Here is a 15,323-nt window from a genome sequence, read left to right as displayed (position 1 = left end):
AATAAAAAAAATATCTTCCCCTTTTTCTCTCTTAAAATTTCGAAAATTAGATTTGACTTTTTCAAAAATTTTTAAAATCTAGTTGTTTTTATGAGTCAAATCAAATTTTCAATTTAAAAATCTTATCTTTTTCAAAATCTTTTTCAAAAATCAAATCTTTTTCATTTTTCTTAGTTATTTTCGAAAATTATAAAAATATTTTTCAAAAATCTTTTTCTTATCTTTATCTCCTAATTTTCGAAAATAACATCACCAATTAATGTTTTGATTCAAAAATTTCAAGTTTGTTACTTGCTTGTTAAGAAAGATTCAAACTTTAAGTTCTAGAATAATATCTTGTGATTTCTTGTGAATCAAGTCATTAATTGTGATTTTAAAAATCAAATCTTTTTCAAAACTAATTTCAATCATATCTTTTCAAATATATCTTTTTATCTTATCTTTTTCAAAATTTGATTTTAAAATATCTTTTCTAACTTCTCATCCTCTTATCTTTTCAAAATTGATTTTCAAATTTGTTTCAACTAACTAACTAACTTTTTGTTTGTTTCTTATCTTTTTCAAAACTACCTAACTAACTCTCTCTCTCTCTCTCTCTAATTTTCAAAAATACCTTCCTCTTTTTCAAAAGTTCTTTTTAATTAACTAATTATTTTAATTTTTGATTTTAATTTTATTCCTAATTTTCGAAAATCACTAACCTTTTTCAAAAACTATTTTCGAAAATCACTAACTCTTTTTTCAAAAATAATTTTTGAAAATTCTCTTTCTCCCTCATCTCCTTCTATTAATTTATTCATCTACTAACACTTCTCTTCATCTCACATCTCTGCTCTACTCACCCTTGTGCTTCTTTCTTTACATTACATTCTTTTCTTCTTCTTTCCTTCTACTCACACAGGGACCTCTATACTGTGGTAAAAAGGATCCCTATTATTATTATTTTTCTGTCCCTCTTTTTCATATGAGCAGGAGCAAGGACAAGAATATTCTTGTTGAAGCAGATTCAGAACCTGAAAGGACTCTGAAGAGAAAACTAAGAGAAGCTAAATTACAACAATCCAGTAAGCACCTTTCAGAAATTTTCGAACAGAAAGAGGAGATGGCAGCCGAAAATAATAATAATGCAAGGAGGATGCTTGGTGACTTTACTGCACCTAATTCCAATTTACATGGAAGAAGCATCTCCATCCCTACCATTGGAGCAAACAATTTTGAGCTGAAACCTCAGCTAGTTTCTCTGATGCAGCAGAACTGCAAGTTTCATGGACTTCCATCTGAAGATCCTTTTCAGTTCTTAACTGAATTCTTGCAGATATGTGATACTGTTAAGACTAATGGAGTAGATCCTGAAGTCTACAGGCTCATGCTTTTCCCTTTTGCTGTAAGAGACAGAGCTAGAATATGGTTGGATTCTCAACCTAAGGATAGCCTGAACTCTTGGGATAAGCTGGTCAAGGCTTTCTTAGCCAAGTTCTTTCCTCCTCAAAAGCTGAGTAAGCTTAGAGTGGATGTTCAAACTTTCAGACAGAAAGAAGGTGAATCCCTCTATGAAGCTTGGGAGAGATACAAGGAACTGACCAAAAAGTGTCCTTCTGACATGCTTTCAGAATGGACCATCCTGGATATATTCTATGATGGTCTATCTGAATTAGCTAAAATGTCATTGGATACTTCTGCAGGTGGATCCATTCACCTAAAGAAAACGCCTGCAGAAGCTCAAGAACTCATTGACATGGTTGCTAATAACCAATTCATGTACACTTTTGAGAGGAATCCTGTGAATAATGGGACACCTCAGAAGAAGGGAGTTCTTGAAATTGATACTCTGAATGCCATATTGGCTCAGAACAAAATATTGACTCAGCAAGTCAATATGATTTCTCAGAGTCTGAATGGAATGCAAGCTGCATCCAACAGTACTCAAGAGGCGCCTTCTGAAGAAGAGGCCTATGATCCTGAGAACCCTACAATAGCAGCGGTAAATTACTTAGGTGAACCTTATGGAAACACCTATAACTCATCATGGAGAAATCATCCAAATTTCTCATGGAATGATCAACAAAAGCCTCAACAAGGCTTTAATGATGGTGGAAAAAACAGGTTTAGCAATAGCAAGCCTTTTCCATCATCCACTCAACAACAGACAGAGAACTCTGAACAAAATACCTCTAATTTAGAAAATTTAGTCTCTGATCTATCAAAGGCCACTGTGAGTTTCATGAATGAAACAAGGTCCTCCATTAGAAATTTGGAAGCACAAGTGGGCCAGCTGAGTAAAAGGATCACTGAAATCCCTCCTAGTACTCTCCCAAGCAATACAGAAGAAAATCCAAAAGGAGAGTGCAAGGCCATTGAATTGATCACCATGGCCGAACCTGTAAGGGAAGGAGAGGACGTGAATCCCAGTGAGGAAGACCTCCTGGGACGTCCAGTGATCAATAAGGAGTTTCCCTTTGAGGAACCAAAGGTATCTGAGGCTCATCTAGAGACCATAGAGATTCCATTGAACCTCCTTATGCCATTCATGAGCTCTGATGAGTATTCTTCTTCTGAAGAGAATGAGGATGTTACTGAAGAGCAAGTTACCAAGTACCTTGGTGCAATCATGAAGCTGAATGCCAAATTATTTGGTATTGAGACTTGGGAAGATGAACCTCCCTTGTTCACCAATGAACTAAGTGATCTGGATCAACTGACATTGCCTCAGAAGAAACAGGATCCTAGAAAGTTCTTAATACCTTGTACCATAGGCACCATGACCTTTGAGAAGGCTCTGTGTGACCTTGGTTCAGGGATAAACCTCATGCCCCTCTCTGTAATAGAGAAACTGGAATCTTTGGGGTGCAAGCTGCTAAAATCTCAGTAGAGATGGCAGACAATTCAAGAAAACAGGCTTATGGACAATTAGAGGATGTGTTAGTAAAGGTTGAAGGCCTTTACATCCTTGCTGATTTCATAGTCCTGGATACTGGGAGGGATGAGGATGAATCCATCATCCTTGGAAGACCCTTCCTAGCCACAGCAAGAGCTGTGATTGATGTTGACAGAGGTGAACTAGTCCTTCAATTGAATGAGGACTCCCTTGTGTTTACAACTCAAGGTCATCCTTCTGTAAACATGGAGAGGAAGCATAAAAAGCTTCTCTCAAAACAAAGTCAACCAGAGCCCCCACAATCAAACTCTAAGTTTGGTGTTGGGAGGCCACAACCAAACTCTAAGTTTGGTATTGAACTCCCATATCCAAACTCTAAGTTTGGTGTTGGGAAGTCTCAACAATGCTCTGAACATCTGTGAGGCTCCATGAGAGCCCACTGTCAAGCTATTGACATTAAAGAAGCGCTTGTTGGGAGGCAACCCAATTTTTATTTATCTAATTTTATTTTTCTTGTTCTTTCATGTTTTATTAGGTTCATGATCATGTGGAGTCACAAAATAAATAAAAAAAATTGAAAATGGAATCAAAAACAGCAGAAGAAAAATCACACCCTGGAGGAGGATCTCACTGGTGTTTAAACACCAGTAAGAAGCATCTGGCTGGCGTTCAACGCCAGAACAGAGCATGGTTCTGGTGCTGAACACCCAAAATGGGCAGCATCTGGGCGTTTGAACGCCAGAATTGCACCCTGGAAAAGAGCTGGCGCTGAACGCCCAGAACAAGCATGGTTCTGGCGTTCAACGCCAGAAATGGGCAACAAATGGGCGTTCAACTACCAGAACAAGAACCAATCTGGCGCTGAACGCCCAGAGTTGTGTGCAAGGCCATTTTGCATGCCTAATTTGGTGCAAGGTTGTAAATTCTTGAACACCTCAGAATCTGTGGACCCCACAGGATCCCCACCTACCTCCACTCACTTCTTCTCACCCCTCTTTCACACAATCCCATAAACACTCTTCCCCAAAACTCTTCACCAATCACCTCAATCTCTCTTCCCTATCACCACTTCACCACTCACATCCATCCACTCTTCCCCATAAACCTACCTCATAAACCCCACCTACCTTCAAAATTCAAAATCAATTTCCCACCCAAAACCCACCCTGATGGCCGAACCTTACCCCCCTCCCTTCCCTATATATAGCCCTCCATTCTTCCTCATTTTCACACAACACAACCCTCTCTTCCCCTTCTTGGCCGAAATACATCCCTCCTCTCCTCCATATTTTCTTCTTCTTCTTCATCTATTCTTTCTTCTCTTGCTCAAGGACGAGCAATATTCTAAGTTTGGTGTGGTAAAAGCATAAACTTTTTGTTTTTCCATTACCATTGATGGCACCTAAGACCGGAGAATCCTCTAGAAAAGGGAAAGGAAAGACAAAAGCTTCCACCTCCGAGTCATGGGAGATGGAAAGGTTCATCTCCAAAGCCCATCAAGACCACTTCTATGATGTTGTGGCCAAGAAGAAGGTGATCCCCGAGGTCCCTTTCAAGCTCAAGAGAAATGAGTATCCGGAGATCCGACATGAAATCCAAAGAAGAGGTTGGGAAGTTCTAACAAACCCCATCCAACAAGTCGGCATCCTAATGGTTCAAGAGTTCTATGCCAATGCATGGATCACTAGGAACCATGATCAAAGTAAGAACCCGAATCCAAAGAATTATCTCACCATGGTTCGGGGGAAATACTTAGATTTTAGTCCAGAAAACATGAGGTTGGCGTTTAACTTGCCCATGATGCAAGGAGATGCACGCCCCTACACTAGAAGGGTCAACTTTAATCAAAGATTGGACCAAGTCCTCATGGACATATGTGTGGAAGGAGCTCAATGGAAGATTGACTCCAAAGGCAAGCCGGTTCAACTAAGAAGACTGGACCTCAAGCCTATAGCTAGAGGATGGTTAGAGTTCATACAACGCTCCATCATCCCCGCTAGCAACCGATCCGAAGTTACTGTGGATCGGGCCATCATGATTCATAGCATCATGATTGGAAAGGAAGTAGAAGTTGATGAAGTCATCTACCTTGAACTCTACAAAATAGCCGAAAAGTCCTCCCCCATGGCAAGGCTATCTTTTCCTCATCTTATTTGCCATCTATGTTACTCAGCTGGAGAAAAGGATGGAGCAAGCAAGAGAGCCTATTCATGGATCTCAAGAGACGCATGAAGCTCATCACCATAAGATCCCGGAGATGCCTCAAATGCATTTTCCTCCACAAAACTATTGGGAGCAAATCAACACCTCCCTAGGAGAATTAAGTTCCAACATGGGACAATTAAGGGTGGAACATCAAGAGCACTCCATCATCCTTCATGAAATTAGAGAAGATCAAAAATCATGAGGGAGGAGCAACAAAGACAACGAAGAGACATAGAAGAGCTCAAGGACATCATTGGTTCCCCAAGAAGGAAACGCCACCATCACTAAGGTGGACTCATTCCTTGTTCTTACATTCTCTGTTTTTTGTTTTCTCTATGTTAAGTGCTTATCCATGTTTGTGTCTTATTACATGATCATTAGTATTTAGGTGGACTTATCCTTGTTCTATACGCTTTTTGGCATTGTTTTTAGTATGTTTTTAGTAGAATCTAGTTACTTTTAGGGATGTTTTCATTAGTTTTTATGTTAAATTCACATTTCTGGACTTTACTATGAGTTTGTGTGTTTTTCTGTGATTTCATGTATTTTCTAGCTGAAATTGAGGGACTTGAGCAAAAATCAGATTCAGAGGTAGAAGAAGGACTGCTGATGCTGTTGGATTCTGACCTCCCTGCACTCAAAGTGGATTTTCTGGAGCTACAAAACTCAAAATGGTGCGCTTCCAATTGCGTTGGAAATTAGACATCCAGGGCTTTCCAGCAATATATAATAGTCCATACTTTGGCCGAGTTTAGAGGACGTAAAAGGGCGTTGAACGCCAGTTCTATGCTGCTGTCTGGAGTTAAACGCCAGAAACACGTCACAAACCAGAGTTGAACGCCAGAAATACGTTACAACCTGGCGTTCAACTCCAGAAAGAGCCTCTGCACGTGTAACATTCAAGCTCAGCCCAAGCACACACCAAGTGGGCCCCGGAAGTGGATTTATGCATCAATTACTTACTTCTGTAAACCCTAGTAACTAGTTTAGTATAAATAGGACTTTTTACTATTGTATTAGTCATCCTGGATTGTATTTTTGATCATGTGATCTCATTTTGGGGGCTGGCCATTCGACCATGCCTGGACCTTTCACTTATGTATTTTTAACGGTAGAGTTTCTACACTCCATAGATTAAGGTGTGGAGCTCTGCTGTTCCTCAAAGATTAATGCAAAGTACTATTGTTTTTCTATTCAATTCAACTTATTCCGCTTCTAAGATATTCATTCGCACTTCAACATGAATGTGATGAACGTGACAATCATCATCATTCTCTATGAACTTGTGCCTGACAACCACTTCCGTTCTACCTTCGATTGAATGATTATCTCTTGGATCTCTTAATCAGAATCTTCGTGGTATAAGCTAGATAGATGGCGGCATTCATGAGAGTCCGGAAAGTCTAAACCTTGTCTGTGGTATTCCGAGTAGGACTCTGGGATTGAATGACTGTGACGAACTTCAAACTCGCGAGTGCTGGGCGTAGTGATAGACGCAAAAGGAGGGTGAATCCTATTCCAGTATGATCGAGAACCTCAGATGATTAGCTGTGCTGTGACAGAGCATTTGGACCATTTTCACAAGAGGATGCGATGCAGCCATTGACAAGGGTGATGCCTCCAGACGATTAGCCATGCAGTGACAGCGCATCGGACCATTTTCCAGAAAGGATCAAAAGTAGCCATTGACAATGGTGATGTCCTTACATAAAGCCAGCCATGGAAAAGAGTAGGATTGATTGGATGAAGACAGCAGGAAAGCAGAGGTTCAGAGGAATGAAAGCATCTCTATGCGCTTATTTGAAATTTTCACCAATGATTTACATAAGTATTTCTATCCTTATTTTATTATATATTTTTGAAAACTCCATAACTATTTTATATCCGCCTGATTGAGATCTACAAGGTGACCATAGCTTGCTTCATTCCAACAATCTCTGTGGGATCGACCCTTACTCACGTAAGGTTTATTACTTGGATGACCCAGTGCACTTGCTGGTTAGTTGTATCGAAGTTGTGAATGAAAAACAATTATTAAGACGTGCGTACAGATTTTTTGAAGCCGTTGCCTGAGATCATAATTTCGTGCACCAGTCACTTAAGCGTCATTTGGACAGGTGCGTGAAAATAGACTTCGAGGATATTGGTTAAACTTTGATAGAAATGCAAAATAAAATGGGGGCTCTCAAGATAGATAATCATACATCACGTGAGATGTTTGCTGCCTTTGTGATTGATTGTGATGTTTCCTTTTCTATTGTTGATAATAAGAAATTTAGGAATTGGGTAAAATACATCAGTCCAACTCTAGGCCTAATTACTAGAAATGCTGGAAATTTACTCAAGGGAAAAAGAAAAGCTTAAAAGTACTTTAGTAGCCATTCCTAATAGAGTTTGTTTGACTTCTAATTTGTGGACATCCATCACTACAGAGGATTATTTATGCCTAACTGCTCACTTTGTTGATTTGAATTAGAAATTGCAAAGTAAAATTTTGAGTTTTTGTCATATGCCTCCTCCTCACACGGGATTTGAATTGTCTTCCAAGATTTTTGAGCTTTTAAATGAATGGGGAACTGAAAAGAAGATTATGACTCTTACACTAGATAACGCATCTGCTAATGATATATGCCAAGATCATTTGAAAAGTACATTAAATATGCATGATTGGTTGTTGTGTGATGGGGAGTTCTTTCATATTCGTTGTTTTGCTCATATCTTGAATCTTATTGTGCAAGATGGATTAAAAATTGCTCATGATGCATTGGATAAGATTAGGGAAAGTGTGAAATATGTAAGGGAATCAGAAAGTAGAATGATAATGTTTAAAGAATGTGTTTCAGCGATTTAGAGTTTGAATTTTACAAGTGGTTGCATCTAGATGTTACTACTCGATGGAATTCTACGTACATTATGCTCGAAAGTGCTATCAAGTATCGGAAGGCCTTTGAGTATTTGAAGGCAACCAATCATGCTTATAAGTATTGTCCTTCGGTTGATGAATGGGGGAGAGTTGATAGGATATGTGAATTTTTATACCCCTTTTATAAAACTACTAATTTGATTTCTGGCACATCTTACCCTACTTCGAATTTATATTTTCTGCAAGTCTATCATATTCAATGTGTTTAGATGGGAAGTTTGAGAAGTGAAGATGAGCTCCTAAGGAGCATGGGAGAAAAGATGATGAACAAATTTAAGAAGTATTGGGAAAAGTATAATGTCATTCTTGCATTTGGTGCTATTCTTGATCCTAGACTTAAGTTTTCTACTTTAGAGCTTATGTATGAAGAGATTGATGCTGAGACTGCAAAAGGGAAGGTGGAACTTGTGAAAAAGAAATTATACAAGCTTTTTGAAAAATATGACAAGAATTCTCTTCCAACTGTTCAAGCACAAGGACCTAGTATTCAATCTTCATCCATGGCCCATACCCCTGAAAGTGCAAGCAAGAAGTGACTTGCGATTGTTGGCGTAAGTAATGTTTAACATATTTAAATTCTCTTATTAATTATCATTATTCTATCCTAACAAGATGTGATTATTTCTATTTTGATAGAAATTGATGAAACGTAACCATCAAGCTAAGGTCTCTAGTAGAAAGAATCCACTTGATACATACTTGGAGGAGCCATTTTTGTCAAAGGATTGCTTTGAAGATTTAGATATTTTGGAATGGTGGAAATTATATGAGAGTTGTTATCCAAATTTATCAATCATTGCACGTGACTTATTGAGTATTCCAATTACTACAGTTGCATCGGAATCTGCCCTTAGTATTGGAGCTCATGTCATTAACAAATATAGAAGTCGAATATTGTCAGAAAATGTTGAGGCTGTGATTTGTACTCACAATTGGAATAAAGGCTTTATTGATGGTAATTACATTGTTAGTTAAAAATTTAATATTTATATAACATTTAAGTATTTATATCTTGTTCTAAAATTGGGTATTCTTCTAATTGTAGGTGAAGGTGAAGGTGAAGATGTGAATCCTCAAGGTGCTAGGCGAGGCGGTGTTTCAACTTCTGGATCAGATTCAAATTTTATTGATTTAGAAGTTGATAATTGATTTATGTGTGTTGATTTAAGGATTTTTTTAGGTGTCTTGTTGATTTATGAATTATGTTGTGTTTTATTTTAATTATAATAGAATTTATGTGTGGATTATGTGTTTGTTTTGTTATTATTATGCACTTATGTTTGAGACTTTGAGACTTATTATTTGTTATGTTATTTTTATTATTGTTAATTTCAATAAAAAAGTTATTATGGTTAATTATAATTTTTTATGTATTAATAATTAATTTAAGATATTACTCTATATATTAAAAAACTAATTCGATAAAATAATTTTATTATAAAATAAAATAATTGTTAGTACTTAATATGTTAAGTTGAATTTTATCATAAAAGGAAAAATTTGGTTAAAAATATTTAAAAAAAAAATTGGTGGGGCGGGCCGGCCCGCCCCATATTTGGGCGGGCTTTGGCGGGCCAGCCCACTTTGCCACCCCTAATTCTCCCACAGAAGTATGCCATTGATCCCAATAGGTTTGAGGAGAAAAATACATCCCTTGAGGCATCTCAGGGATCTCTTGTTGAGGAGGCTCCACATGCTCATATTGTGGTTCATGTGCCAACTCTCTAGTATGCTCCATCCTTGTTTTAGTGATGGGCTTGTCCTCCTCAATTGGAGTGTCACTTTCTATGACAATCCCAGCTGAATTGCATAGGTGACAGATAAGATGAGGGAAGGATAACTTTGCTTGGGTGGAGGGCTTGTCCGCCACTTTGTACAACTCTTGAGGTATCACCTCATGTACTTCCACCTCATCTCCGAGCATGATGCAATGGATTATGATGGCTCGGTCTATAGTCACTTCAGACCGGTTGCTAGTAGGGATGATAGAGCGTTGGATGAATTCCAACCATCCTCTAGCTATGGGCTTGAGGTCAGGCCTTCTTAGTTGGATAGGCTTTCCTTGGGAATCCCTTTTCCACTGTGCTCCTTCTACACAGATATCTGAGAGCACTTGATCTAGCCTTTGATCAAAATTGACTCTTCTAGTATAAGGATGTGGGTCTCCTTGCATCAAGGGCAAGTTGAACGCCAACCTCACACTTTTCGGGCTGAAATATAAGCATAGAACTCTTGCACCATTAAGATCCCAACCTCTTAGATGGGATTGGTTAGGACTTCCCAATCTCTTCTCCAAATTTCATGTCGGATCTCTGGATACTCATTCTTCTTAAGCTTAAAAGGGACTTCATGAATCACCTTTTTCTTTGCCACTACTTCATAGAAGTGGACTTAGTAGGCTTTGGTGATGAATCTCTCTATCTCCCAAGATTCGGAGGTGGCGGCTACGACCTTTCCTTTCCTCTTTCTAGAGGGTTTTCCGACCTTAGGTGCCATAAGCAGGATTGGAAATCAAAAAGCAAGGATTTTCCAACAGCAAACTTAAAACTTTGCTCGTCCTCGAGCAAAAATAAACAAAAGAGAAGAATGGAGTAGAAGAAGAAGAAAATAGATGGAGATAGAGGGAGGAGAGCAATTCGGCCAAGTGAGGGTTGATGCCAAGGCATCTTAGGCTAGTTTCACTAGCATTTTTTTTGTTAGTTTTAGTTGTTTTATGCATTTTCTTGAGCTTAAAGTAACCAAGAATGGTTAAATGAATAACAAAGCAATGAACCATCCAAACAGTATGATTTTGATGCAAATTCCATGAGTTTTTAGTTATATTACTTGAATGCTATGAATGGAAGATTTCTCATGAAATTTTGCAAGACTTTGATGCAATTGTTTGGATGATTTCAGGGAAGAAGAGGCTAGGCAAGGAAGCAACAAAATCAATAAAGGAAGCTTGAATATCACATGTGGAGTTTAAGTTCCAGTTTAAGCCTAAACTGGAGCTTAAACGCCAGAATCATGAAGGCTAAGAAATGCTGGAACTGGCGTTTAACCTCCAGTTTAACCTTAAACTGGAAGTTAAACGCCAGAATGAGAATTTCACCAAGGGAGCATTTCCACGTTTAAGCTCCAGTTTAACCTTAAACTGGAGCTTAAACGTGTTCGACACAATTTCTCACCAGGAAGCATTTCCACGTTTAACCTCCAGTTTAACCTTAAACTGGAGGTTAAACGCCAGAAGTAAGAAAGGCACCAGGAGCATTTCCACGTTTAAGCTCCAGTTTAACCTTAAACTGGAGCTTAAACGTGTTCGACTATTTCTCTCCTCCAGGGTTGCTTTCTCATTTCCACGTTTAAGCTTCAGTTTAACCTTAAACTGAAGCTTAAACGTGTTCGAATATTTCTCTCCTCCAGGGTTGCTTTCTCATTTCCACGTTTAAGCTTCAGTTTAACCTTAAACTGAAGCTTAAACGTGTTCGACCCAATTGCTCCTCCAGGGTTGTTTTCTTCATTTCCACGTTTAAGCTTCAGTTTAACCTTAAACTGAAGCTTAAACGTGTTCGACATTTCACACTCCTGGGTTGCTTTCTTCCATTTCCACGTTTAAGTTTCAGTTTAACCTTAAACTGAAACTTAAACTTCAACTTAAACGCCACTTTTTGAAAGGGGTTTCTGGGCCAAATATATTGAAGTTTAAGTTAGCATTTGAGCACAAACATTAACTTAAACATATTATGGTATGAAACCCAATTGAATATCATGGTTTATGGGATTGGGCCTGAAGGATTGATGAGTCTGGAGCTTCAATTTGTTGAGTCTTGTGTCATTACTTGTTTATCACTAAGTTTGCTCAATGAATGTTACAGAATTGGATCACAGCCTCATCAGGATTATGGACCATAAACCCAAAGCAAAAAGGAAATCAGGGAAAGGCCTCAAAGCCCAAGAAACACAACAGAAGCTCAATTTAGAAAGTGTATAAATAGGATAGAATTTAAGTTAGTTAGGGGATATATTCTTTACACGGGGATATATTTTCTTTACACGGAGAACTTGGATCATTTTCTTTTAGTTTTGTAATTGAATTCAGAGCTATGACTCACTAAACCCCTTTCATTGGGTTAGGGAGCTCTATTGTAATTCAATGAATCAATAATAGTTTTATCTTCTTCTTCAATCTTTTCTCTTGAATTTTGTTAGAAAGCTTCTCGATCTAATTCCATTGGGTAGTTGTCTTGAGAAAGAAACTACCCATAATTGGAATCCTTCGGAACCTTGGGAAAGGAATGGAGGATTCATGCTAGAGAAGCTTTCTCACAGTGAATTGGATTGGGGTTTGGATGGATATTGTGACATGTAATCCTACCAAATTGTGGTTCATGAAACTGTGTGGTATAATCAGTGATCGAGCATCATCTCTTCTTATGAACATTTAAACCAAGGGATTGGGAATTTGTTTGTTTTTAGAGAGAATTGGTGAGCCAAGGGATTGGGATCCAATCATATAAGATTGCCAAGCAAAATTCAATGAATGCATTGGTTGAGGAAGGGATAAAAGTTGTTTTGATTCGGAGATCTCAATATCTCCTAACACCCAATGAACTCCCCATTTCTGATTTACCACTTTCTCTTTACATTCTGCAATTAAATTCATGCAATCACCCCCATCCCTTTTAATTTCAGCAATTTAGCTTCTCGCTCTTTAATTCATGCAATTTTACATTCCGCAATTCTCATCTAAATCTTGATTCCGCTCAACTAGAACATACTTCTAATCCGAATTGCTCACTCAACCAATCCTTGTGGGATTCGACCTCACTCTATTGTGAGTTTTTACTTGATGATAACCGGTGCACTTGCCGGAAGGAATTTTGCCGATCGTGCAATTTCCTAAATCGTAGCATATCAAGTTTATGCACATCAAGGGTTAAAGGTATATGCGTAGTGTGTGGGATAAGTGGTATGAGGGGTATTTATAGCGAGGGTATAGTTAGGGTTTCGAATAGTGGGGGGGAGGGAATATAAGTGGGAAAATTTGAATTTTAGTAGGTGGGGGTTGGTGGTAGTTTTGATGGTTTTGGGGAAGAGGTATAGATGTGATTGGTTGAGGGTTTCTACTGTAGAGTGTGTGGGGGAAATATGAAAAGAAGAGAGAAGAAGGTGGGGTAAGTGAAGATGCTATGGGACCCTCTGGTCCTGAGAGGCTAGGGAATTCAAATTCCCTACCCTCCTTATGGGCGTTGAACGCCCAGCTCATGCTCCATAGCTGGCGTTCAACGCCAGCTTCCTGCTCCACTCAGGGCATTGAACGCCAGGTCTTTGCCTCTGTTGGGCGTTGAACGCCTAGCCTCTGCTCCAAGACCGGCATTCAACGCCAGTAATGTTATCCCTTGTGGGCGTTAAACGGCCATTTTGCCTTCTTGTCTGGCATCCAACGCTAGCAAGGCATGTACTCCAGGGTATTCTGTTTCCATTTCTGAACGTTTCTATCTCTATTCGGACTAATGCACATGATCATGAACCTAAAGAAAATAATTAAGAAAAATAAATTCAAAGAAAAACATAAATAATAACTATGGTTGGGTTGCCTCCCAACAAGCGCTCCTTTAACGTCACTAGCTTGACGGTTTGCTCCTTACGGAGATGGATATGGGCTTAGAATTTTCCCCTTACAGTGAACTTTCTTCCTGTCTTCTCATGGATAAGCTCCACATGCTCTAGAGACAAGACACGACTCACTGTATGTGGTATGACTGATTTCTTTGTGAAGACAACTCTCATGCCAGGTGAGAGGCCTTCAGTGGGGATATTTTCATCCCTCCAACCTTTGAGTACTTTCTTCTTAGTACCTTTGGTCTTAGTGCTTGTTGATGACTGCCCAACACCAAACTTAGAATTGGTGTCTGGGGGCTTAGTAAAGCTCTGCACTGAGAGAGATGGTTGGAACACTAAGTGTTGCATAGTTATCTCTTTTTTCTCAGAGGGAGAGTTGGGGTGAGGCATCTTGAACAAGATGTGCTCCTCCCCTAGTTATAAAATCAATTCTTCTTTTGCTACATCAATGATAGCATTGACAGTGGCTAGGAAAGGTCTTCCAAGGATGATGGATTCATCCTCATCTTCCCCAGTATTTAAGATTATGAAGTTTGCAGGGATGTAAAGGTCTTCAACCTTTACCAAAACATCCTCTACTAAGCCACATGCTTTTTTCATTGACTCGTCTGCCATCTCCAGTGAGATATTTGCAGCTTGTAAATTAAAGATTCCCAACTTCTCCATCACAGAGAGTGGCATGAGGTTTATACTTGACCCTAGGTCACACAGAGCCTTCTCAAAGGTCATGGTACCTATGGTGCAAGGAATTAGGAAGCGTCCGGGATGCGGAAGCTTTGAGGCAGCTTCTGCTGAACCAAAGCATTGAGTTCTTTGGTAAGCACTGGAGGTTCTTCCTCCAATGTCTTTACTCCAAATAACTTGGCATTTAGCTTCATAAGAACTCCTAGTTACCGAGCAACTTGCTCTTCCCTAGTTTTCTCATCCTCATCAGAGGATGAGTATTCATCAGAACTCATGAATTGTAAGAGTGCTTGCAAGGGGACCTCTATGGTCTCTACATGTGCCTTGGCTTCCTTTAACTCTTGGATAGGGACTTCATCAGTGGGTGTTGAACACTCAGGAGGAATACCTTTACTGGCATTCAACCCCACCTCTTGTGGACTTTTGGGCGTTGAACGCCCATTGGGGATATCTTCACTGGCGTTCAACGCCAGCTTCTCTGCCATTTTAAGCATTGAACACCCATGAGGGACCTCCTTCCTAGCGTTCAACGCCAACTCTTGTGCCTGTTTGGGCGTTGAACGCCCAGGAGGAACCTCCTTCCTGGCGTTTAATGCCATTAAAGGTGTAGTATTGGGCGTTGAAAGTCCATTAGAGAGTCCATCATTGGCGTTCAACGCCAGATTACTCCCTTCAGATTCAGCTTCTTCTTCAGTAGTGATAGCCTTGCACTCTTCTCTTAGGTTTACTTCAGTGTTATTAGGAAGAGTGTTAGAAAGAGTCTCAGAGATTCTCTTGCTTAGTTGACCAACTTGTACCTCCAAATTTCTGATGGAGGACCTTGTTTCAGTTATGAAACTATGAGTAGTCTTAGAGAGGTTGGAGACTATAGTGACTAAGTCAGAAAGGCTTTGCCTAGGAGTCGCCACATGTTCCTGAGAAGATGGGAATGGTGGCCTGTTGTTGAACCTGTTCTAGTTTCTTCCACCTTGATTTTTATTGAAGCCTTGTTGAGGCTTCTGTTGATCCTTCCATGAAAGGTTTGGATGATTC

The 15,323-nt window shown here is 39.2% G+C and overlaps 1 non-coding gene across 1 annotated transcript; it reads right to left on the bottom strand.

The window, feature by feature from the left end:
- Window positions 1-1,498: 1,498 nt before the first annotated feature.
- On the bottom strand, window positions 1,499-1,606 carry LOC112787676 (small nucleolar RNA R71). The gene has a single exon (XR_003195076.1). It is a non-coding gene; the product is annotated as a small nucleolar RNA R71 (small nucleolar RNA).
- Between the last annotated feature and the right edge of the window lie 13,717 nt (window positions 1,607-15,323).

This window comes from Arachis hypogaea, chromosome 20 (genome assembly GCF_003086295.3).
Source record: "Arachis hypogaea cultivar Tifrunner chromosome 20, arahy.Tifrunner.gnm2.J5K5, whole genome shotgun sequence".
Taxonomy (NCBI): domain Eukaryota; kingdom Viridiplantae; phylum Streptophyta; class Magnoliopsida; order Fabales; family Fabaceae; genus Arachis; species Arachis hypogaea.
Note: the sequence above shows the minus strand (reverse complement) of the source record. Positions and strands in the feature narration are given on the sequence as shown.